The sequence below is a fragment of the Calidris pugnax genome, unplaced genomic scaffold, assembly GCF_001431845.1.
Source record: "Calidris pugnax isolate Ruff unplaced genomic scaffold, ASM143184v1 scaffold15, whole genome shotgun sequence".
NCBI classification, from domain to species: domain Eukaryota; kingdom Metazoa; phylum Chordata; class Aves; order Charadriiformes; family Scolopacidae; genus Calidris; species Calidris pugnax.
The window spans coordinates 8,963,733-8,973,605 of NW_015090774.1; positions in this window are offsets into that span (position 1 = coordinate 8,963,733).

Genomic DNA, 9,873 nt, shown 5'->3' on the forward strand with positions numbered 1-9,873 from the left:
CCGAGGGGAAGCCGCCCCTTCCCTCAGCACATCCCGAGGCGGGGAGAGAGCGGGCCGGGTCTGGAGGAGCCACCCCCGACGGCAGCCCCGCAGGCGGCGAGCGGGAGGGAGGGAGGGAGAGGCGAGGGGTTGGAGAGAGGATGCGCCGCGGGAAGGAGGGAAGGGAGGGAAGGAGGAGCGGAGGGATGCGGGGAGGCTCCCCCCGCCTGGCCCACCCTCCGCTGGGGGGGCTGCGCCCACCCACCCCTCGCCTCCTCCGCGGGAGCCTGCCCAGGATCAACCGGGAGCGCTTGTTGCGCCGGCGCGGAGCAAGAGAAGGGCGAGAGTCAAGGGGAAAGCAGGTGACCCGGTGCCCCGGTAACTCCGCGCACCCCCCCATCGCTTAAGGGGCTGGAGCGGCGCATCTCGGAAGGATAAGGCAGGTGCTGATGGGGAATGCGGTACACCTGGGTCTCGCTTCACCTTTCACTTGGCCAAAGCCTTAGAAAACCTCCCTGAGCACCTGAGGGCTTTCTCTTCTGCTTCCAAACCTTCGGCCCCAAGTGACGGGAGTTCAGTTTACTGTTTGCACAAGACTGATGATCCCAGTTCATTTTTAAGTGCAGGAGATGATGTATTTCCAACTGAATTTGAGTCTTAACCCTACTGCACACACAAAAATTTTTATCCCGAATCAGGCATGCTGTAAGAAGCCCCCCCATCCTGCCCCCAGCTCGCTCCTGCCAGATTTACCCAACCCTTATGCCTCTAGTAGCATCCTCCATCACTATCCATGGCTACTGCTACTCAAGTTGTCTATTTCGGTGGCAGAATTTAGGCATGAAAAGCCAAGACCAGTAGGAGACAAGGCATTAGAACAGATGGACCCTCAGTTTCAGTACATCACTTCATGTGCTGTATAAAATCCTGCAAGACCTACAGAAACAGTTTGGTTTTTTATTGCACTCCAAAAGGAGAAACAGAACATGGTATAGATACAAGATTGTGAGCTGCAAGGAACATCTTTCATCCATCATCCTGTGCAGACAGCTGATACATCCCTGCTTTTGTTTTTATTCTGAACACGTACTTCCTCTTGTCAGGTTTCTTTATAAGCCTTAGTATTTCTATGCTGTTTGGTAAACTTTCCTGTGGTTCATTCCACCACTAGTTTTAATCAACCAAGCATTCAGTAATATATTTTATTTCTTTGTGTAAGAAGGTGCTGACTGAGAATACAAATCGTTCCCTCATAATTCTGCCCTCAAGAAAAGCCTTATTTTTTTTTAAGAAGAAAAGGAGCCCAGGAATTAAATTACATAAGGTGCCTCATCTCATTTATCCCATGCAGCACATTCACACTTAGTAGTACAAGAACCACTTATTATAGTATTATGGTATTGCTATTTCCTCCCAATTTTGGCAGAGAGGAAAATACGTATAGATTCAGACAGTAAATCAAAGTGAATCAAAATCATATTCTTTCCACATGTTAACTGGCCCAGCAAATTATATACCTTAGTATATAAATTGGTAATTGAAAGCCACACCCTCAGTCATTCTCTACTATCCGGCCAATAAATTTAGACACAAATTAGAATTAAAGTGAATATTGCACTCCTTTTGTAAGTATTACCCTCCAGATTTAAAGAAGCCTTTTCTTTCTCTAGCATGCAAGTGACTGTGAGCATGAAATGTTGCTTTTTATTATGCTGATATAAATCTGGATAGACTTATTTTATTATGTTAGCAATAACAGAGAATCTAGTATGGTAAATATCCTTGTATATTTATGGCTCTATTCCTGAAAACTTTGCAAAGAAGAGCTCAGATGTTTGCAACTCCTAGCTTTTGCAAGGGCTCTTTTTTTGCCTTGTGTTTGTGGAAGGGAGGTATCATGTTTTGCCGTTAAACAAAGTAACAGCTTGTCAGTTCATAAAATCATGAAGCTAGAAATAGAGAGGTAAAAGCAAGAGGGATCAGTTACCACAGCAGAAATAAAGCTTAAAATTTCAGCTGTAGTATTCAAGATAAGCAGCTGTTAAATTCTAAATCAGAGGTTAAAAGACACAGAAGGAAAAAAAATAGAATACTGATGTTGACACAAGAAATTTTTCATTCTGAAAATGAATGGGACTTAAGTGGAAAACAGAATTAAATATGGTAGGAAATTAGCATCGCATCTCCAAGGTAATTCCTATTTAAACCACATTGTCTACAACAGCTGGATGGTTTTTTTTTTTAGATTGTCTCCTCAGTACTATTAGTATCACAGTAAGTTCTCCCCTGAAGCCTTTCCTGTTGAAGAAAGGATAGTAGCAAGCAGATTGCCCACTGATTGTATTTAAAACAAATCTTTATTTAATGACACTGTTTACTTTGTATGAGCATCTAGAGCAAAAATCAATTAAGTACTAATAAAAACTCCTTCAATCCATCTTGCGTTGCAGGCTAACTTATTGGTTTAGTTGCTAGCGATTCAGTAAATTTACTTTATTGCTATGAAAAGAACAATTATTGGAAATTGAACAATGTTGCAGAGTAATGCCAATCAGAATTTACTGTCTTTGGGTTAAAAAATTCAAATGTAAAACTCTTCATGTGGAAACACTGGAAAGGGCCCCCCCTTGAACACTACATGCTAAATCGAAAGTTTTCCCCTGTTTATTCTGAGTGACTCACGCAGGCTCCCTGTGATACCACAGCACTGATAAAGCATGTTACTCAGAAGAAAGGTACCTTTGAAAACCTGAGAAGTTGCAGTATGAAGGAAAGTTGTCTTAGGGCAGGCTATTCACGGGTAACACTGATAATTCCACTGAAGGGTCTTTCTACCGATTGCAGGTAATCTGAAAACAGGCTTAATTTGATAAATCTGTTAACTGTGTCCAGCAGTGCAGTTTTTATGCTAATATATTTCAGTCTTTGGATTTCTTACAGAACAGTTGACCATCTGCATCGCTTTAGAGGCAACTGGGAGTTCAGACCATTTTCATAGACTCTTGCATCATCATGTTTGCATTTCTGCATTTCCCACTCAGGCCCCTCTGTGGGCCACTGCTGTCACCACTGACCATGCTGTAACTACCTGTGTGCATGAGCCATTTCTGAGAACTCTAAAACATGCTCACTTTCAAAAAAAGTTGGATATGACCTCTCATTCGCTTACAAGTAAGCCTGAGGTTTAGCACATCATTATCTTAATACTTAGCATACTAATAAGTGTTGTAATGTAACACTCCAGAGCAGGCATGTGCCTCACTTGCATGGTGTTTCCAGTGATATTTACTCAATTGAAAATTAAGCACATTTATTAAAGCCTTCATACAACCAAGTTGCAAATTATAATTTCAGAGTTAGTTTTCCAGTGAAGGATTCTGTTTATTAACTTAAAATTCATACCCCTTATTATGCAACAGTTGCCATTTCCAACCAATTCCTATTGCAAAGTTTTCTGCTCGTGAACTGTTCTGCTAGATGTAACTGGGTGCTGACTGTGGGCTGGGTCACTGGATGTCTGCTGTCGTGCCATGCAGACATTGACAGGAGACACAAATAGAGCTGAAGCAGGTTTGTCTGAAGTTCAGATCGACATTCTCCATGTCTTTGTGCTTAATCAGATCAATACCAGAGCACAGGCAGAACACTTCACAGAGATAGACCTCCATGACCAGACCTAGCTCCAACTTTTATTCTTGTTGCTTCTCCTCTGCTTCAGATTTACTTAGAACCTGATGCCAGAGAGGAGCTTCTCAGAAATCCCATTTCTCTACAGTTCCAGGCCTTGTGTTTGACATAGTCAGACCAGACAACCTGTCTAGTCCTTCCTGCTCACAGCACAGCATGTACCATCTCATGTCTGCAACCTACAGCCCAAGCCATGTTGAGCTTCAGGCCAGAACTTGTCCAGTGCAGGTGCATGTATCAGAGATCTAACCGAGAAAAAGGTGCATGGGTGGAGACCGTGGAAGAAGGAGGGCCTCTTTCCCTAGTCTTAACATTTGAACAAATTGGGCTGGAACTGAAAGCACATCTGAAAATATCCATATATATATCTCAACTGAGGTTGCTAAGCCCCAAATTTATTTTTCCAAACATGAACAATATAAACATTCTCAAAAGAAAAGTTCACCAGAATATTTTAGCACAGGTAAAACATCAAATTTCCCCCCAAAGCTACTCAGGCATAGCTCAGCCATTTTGGGTGGTATATGTATATGTGAGAGAGAATACTTACAAGGTATATATATTAAAAATGGTTTAATTGAGACAGATATATATGCCAAGATACCATGTTTAAGGTACGTACACACATATGCATGTGTGTATGTATATTTATATTTAAAGAAGGTTGATGTGTATCTCTGATCTGGTAATTATCAGCCCAACTACACTAATCTTGACATAACTCTAACCAACAGAAAGAAGGGTCTCTCAGCTTTATACCACCTCTCTTACTGGCAAAACCTTCACCTCCTTAACTTGAAGATACAGTGACATGACATCTTGCAAAGCAATGATAACATTTCATAAAGTAATTAACTTATCTGGGCTAGAAATTCAGTGCTGAAGGGCAAAGCAACTCTGTCTGTTGCACCTGGGACCTTAAGAAAAGCTGTAATCTGAAAAGCTTAAGTGCCAAGGAGGCCATCTGGCAGCACGTTTCTACTCAGAGACACACAGTACATCAGATGAGGCTACCTAAGGGTGCCTGGCAAAATCAGTGTTGATTATTCTTTAAGATGTTTCCCGTTACACAGAGCCAATGAGCTGATTGTAACTGAAATAAGGAATCACCTTCCTCGCACGTGATGCAACATGTTAGCAATATCTCATAGAACTGAAAATGCTAATGCTGGAAAAGTGGGAATCCTCATGCAGGGTCAGGTCTGATGCCTGTCTTGTTCCAAATCCGTCTGGAGCAAGAGGCCAGCACCAGGTGTCTCCAAGGTGAATGATAAGACTGCACACTCTAAAGTAGCCTGCTGCAAATATAGGTATCTAAGTCAGTACAGGCACAGCAAATTAATTACCTGGATGGCAGCATTTCTCAAGAGATACATCAGGAAGGCAGCAGCTTTAATTAGATACTAAAGTTAGTCACAAGCAAACAGTTTAAACAAGTACAAAACCCAGACAGGAGCATACTTCATTCTATCAAACTGTCTTCTTTCTACAATTTCTAAGGGAAAGTAGACCTCACACAAAAGAAAAGTGGCAATTCTCAATCAGATTGCAGTTTTGTCACCAGAGGTATTAATAATCCAGAGGTGATAAACATATGAGTGATCAAAAACACATGACTGCATCTTCACACAGAAATTTCTGTTTTTCATGTTGCTTGCAAACAAACTTGTAGCTTTATTGCTAGAAGTCTGTTATCTGATACATTCAGTCAGAAATATTTTATGTATCTGATGTTCACCAACATTTGCTACATAAAATGGAGATTCCTGTTTTTGAACATTCAGCATGTGCAAAACTTATATATGTGAACAATGACATACAGAACAAGTTTGCTTTATTATGTTTTGCTGTATTAACCCATAAGAAAAACCTAAATTATTCTCCGGAAAAGGCAACACATCATTCTCTTCTCATCTTTCTGATTCTGACACGCAAGCTTCCCAGCCAAGTAGGTCTTATGTACCGTTTCCTGGTACCGCTCCCATCCCCAAAAAATCACGACACTGTTATCAGATCCCAGCCTTTTTTTTCTAGTACCAACTATAGGTATAGGTCCAATTCGACTCCCATTCACGCTGACATTAATGCAGAGAATGACTCTGGAGGGGGAACCAAGAATAACAAAGGAAATATCTGTATAAGAACATTATTATCCATTCCAGTTTCATTGGATCTGTTATTTATTACATGGAATCGCTTATTGAAATCCTATCTTATACAACCCACAGGCTGGTACTTTTCTTGCCTATGTTTTTATTGCCCGAAAACTGTCTTGATTTAAAATTATTAAATCTAAGGCAACACATGGGGTGTTAGGGTTTATCTGTACGCAGCAGTAAGCAGGGCTCACAGTGACTGCAGGGAGCCGTTTCAGAGTTCTTCACAAGGGGATGTAGACTCAGACTTGGGCACCATAGACAATCAACAGAAAAAAAATTATTTTTCCTCATATTTCTGTGCAAAATCAATGTACCTGTAAATTTAATTTAATTTAAATTACCATTCCAGGAACAGCCTCAAGCTCAGTTCTTAGGAAAAAACCTACATTTAAAACATTTAATTTCTGTTAGGCTCTCCAATTTGTTTCAATTCACAAGCAGTTTGAAGCATTCACATTTGCAGTGATGCCCAGGAGGCAGTAGAAAAAGACTTGAAAGATCACTTAACTAAGGGACAAGTCAGCAAGGTAAGGGTCAAACGGAGGACAAAGCAGCAAATATGGTGACAGTAGTCACAATGAAAGGCCACGGTCAACCTCAAAGCAAACTTTTCTAGGCATCTCAATGAGGGGTTTGTCCAAAAATGAATTGCAAATTGTCAGTGGGCTAAGTTGAGGTTTCTGGAGAATGGCTTTTCATGCATGAAGGCTGGTGGAGAGAGAACATGAAATGTTTTCAGACAATGGTTAATGGTCAGATGGCACAGGCACCTGGCAGAAGGGAGGCAAGAACTGGCCCATTGGCAGCAGACAGGAGGTGGTCAGTCAGGTAAGGACAGGTCACAGGGAGCCTTGAGGTGTGCTGTCCAGGGAAAAGAAGGGACAGTGAGGACACACAAAGAGAGGTGACATGGTGGAACCACTGTGCTAGGAAAATCATTTCTCCAGCAGTTTATTGAGGGGATACTGGATAAAGATTGTATTTGCCAAAGTTGGAGTAGAAGCTGTATTTGCCAAAGCCTACAAGCTGTCAATCAGATTGTTTTAAATGCTGCAAGACAGCAAGGTCAGAGTTACAGCAATCACATCCAACCTCTACTAGGATAAAAGTTTGTAAGAGTGCTTGCTCCCTGGGCTGTTTGTACCCCCAGTGACTCTAAAGTGACTTGCTGTCAGACCGAGAGATATTTAGAGTTTAATGCTTGGGTGGGTGAAGTCAGTCACCTAAAGTGGCTAAACAAGTGGCCAGATTTGCAGCATTGTTGCCTGTAACAGCCCAAAATTGGCTGTGCCCCAACACTGGCCTACTGATTTAGTTTATCTAAATAAGCTTTTTCATTTAGACAATGAAAAGGCTTTGCACTGTCCTGAAGGCACATTCAATACCCGGTGTTGTGGCTCAGACCCCTCAGTAGTCGTTCCCCTGCTATGTGCTCTGTGTAAGAAATCCAAATGATCTCACCTGCAACTCCTTTTTTAAAGCAAGTAGTCAGTTCCATCTGTTTCCAGGAAAAAACATCCTGTAAGACTGGTCTGCTTTCATATTGGGCACCTGCATTTTTCCCTAGGCCAAAATACATATTTCCTTTTGTGTTTTTAAACACAGATGCAGAACTTGTGTCTTGGGAGTTCAGCCACTCCTCACGGTCCTTATCTACAGGAGATACTCAAAATCTTTTCAACATAAAATTTGTTTTCCCTATCAATGTATTTTTTTGCATTCACTTTTTATTAGCGCTCATAACTGCTGATGAATGCCCCATTGTGCTTGATGCTTTACAACCATGATCAAACAATATTCTTTGCTCAAAAGACTTATTATCTTGGTTTCGTGACAAGATACAAACAAGGAAATAAAGCACAGATTAAGGATGTGAGGAGGAGTGGAATGAAACAGGCGAACCATTCACAGTACCCAATAATCACAGATCACTGCCTGCCTGGGTACCAAGTGCCCTGTGAAATGAGAGTTTAGCATCCCCGTAGCCTTTTTAGGTGAACTTGCAATATGGAATGGATTGTTTCTCTTCAGCTTCCACTGTAATCTCCTCTGCTGTTCACAGCCAAGGTCTGCACACTTTCAACCTACGGCAAACACACCTCAAGATGCTACCTTTGTTGCTGCAATTTCAAGCATCTCTAAAGGAGACTGATCTGATTTGCTCTGCAATTAAAAGACTCCTGGTTATGCTGTTATGCATTGAACTCGATGCATCCTTTTGTACACCACACACAAACCCATTCAATATCTTCCTTTCCATGCTGCCAGCTACAGTGCTGTCCTGGTTAGAAGCAGCAGAAGCTAACTGCTACCAACCCTAATCAGGCCCCTCTAATACCTAACACGTTTTTATGTTTTGGCTACAATCTACCTTAAGCTTTTGTATATAAACTGTTTATAAAGGGCTAATGTGTTTTCGCTGTTTCAATCAATGGATGATAATTATTATTTACTGCTAGTGTCTAAACAAGCAGTAAAATTTTTGTATCTGTGGCATATGCTCATCAGTACTATCTTCTGCAGGTGTCCTCATAGTCATGTTGCTAGGTACTTATGAAACTGTCTCCAAATATTAAACTGTTTCAGAACTACTTGAAAGGGCATAAATCGGAACTGTAAAGAATTTCCTCTTGCTATTCATGAGCCAAATGCAGCTTTCATTATTCTATAACTAGCTTGAATGCTCTGCTGAAGGAAGGCATTCCCCGTCATCAGCAAGCCTCTGTTTCAATTTGAAATGTGTCTGATGACATATTTTTAAAATGAGCATTCAGCTTCCTAAATGAACTTTAATGTTCTTCACTTAAAATCAGTGAGCTGAACACCTTAAAGAAATGGTGAGTATTAAATTTCCATGTAGTGAGTTTAAAAGATTATGTTTCAGTCGCTGCTACTTTTGTCTATTTTAAATAATATAGTGCTATGCCAGAGGACCTTCTCTCCCTAAACAGTCACTAGCCCCACAAAAGATGTTGCAATCTCCTCCTGCTTTCTAGAAGTTTTTCCCCACCCAGTCATGGGTCTTCCAGACCAGGTTTTACTGGCCATGTCTATACATACAAGCAGTAAGGTGCCGTAAGGAAAGATCTGTGGAAACATTTAGTGCTAGAATGCAGTGTCCACAAGATATATTGTTTGTTCATTTTCATCCAAATAGAAAAGCTGCGTAATCTGAGACTGGTCTGTGATGCAAACCAGTAAGTCAGGAGGAGTGGGAGGTTTGTTTCAAAAGTGCTCTCCTGATGTGATCTAAAACAGTAATGTAGATGCACTGAAGTGAAACTTCCCCTAATACAGTCGTGAATAAAAGGAAAAATGTATTATGGCCTACACGGGTTTTGAACATTGTTGTCCAGCAACAAAACAATGGATCCAGTAATGCATTTTGTATAACTCACTTTTGTTTTCTTCCAAGTTGCACAAATGCACACAACTATAGAATAAGCACAGGCTCATTTCATATCTGTAAGAGAATATCTCTTTGTTGTCTATTTTGTTGCTAAAAATGTGGTATCTGGATTGTAGAAGATACTGTTATTACATTGTATGATCAATTCAGTACACCTGTAATGAGGATTTTCCAATATTGTAAAAAAACACAGCTATTGTATTGTAATTCTGCCACAATCCTACCTCTTTTTCTATGTCAATTTTACCTGAGCAGATGAAATAGAGGTTAGTTTTAAAGATAATTGGTATTGCTAGCTTCAAATATTGTGTAAAACGCATCTCAATTAAACTAAAACCAGTAAACTGAGATTCTCGATGATGATATAGAAATTGTGGTGCTCCTAATGTTATACCAGTTGTTGTGTTCAGCAAAATAGGAGGAGGTTGAGGATTTTTCTTTTGTTAATCTGCTTTCTTATTTCAAGATGCTCAGAAGCATTTAAAAAGTTCTGCTCTATAAGCAGCAAGGGGTACAGATGCATACCTGATTTATACAATCTTCAAGCACGTTTCCTGGCACATATGTCACCCCAATACAGATTTATGGAAATGATATTGAAAACAAAAATCTGAATCTACTCTCTTGCAGGTGTAGACC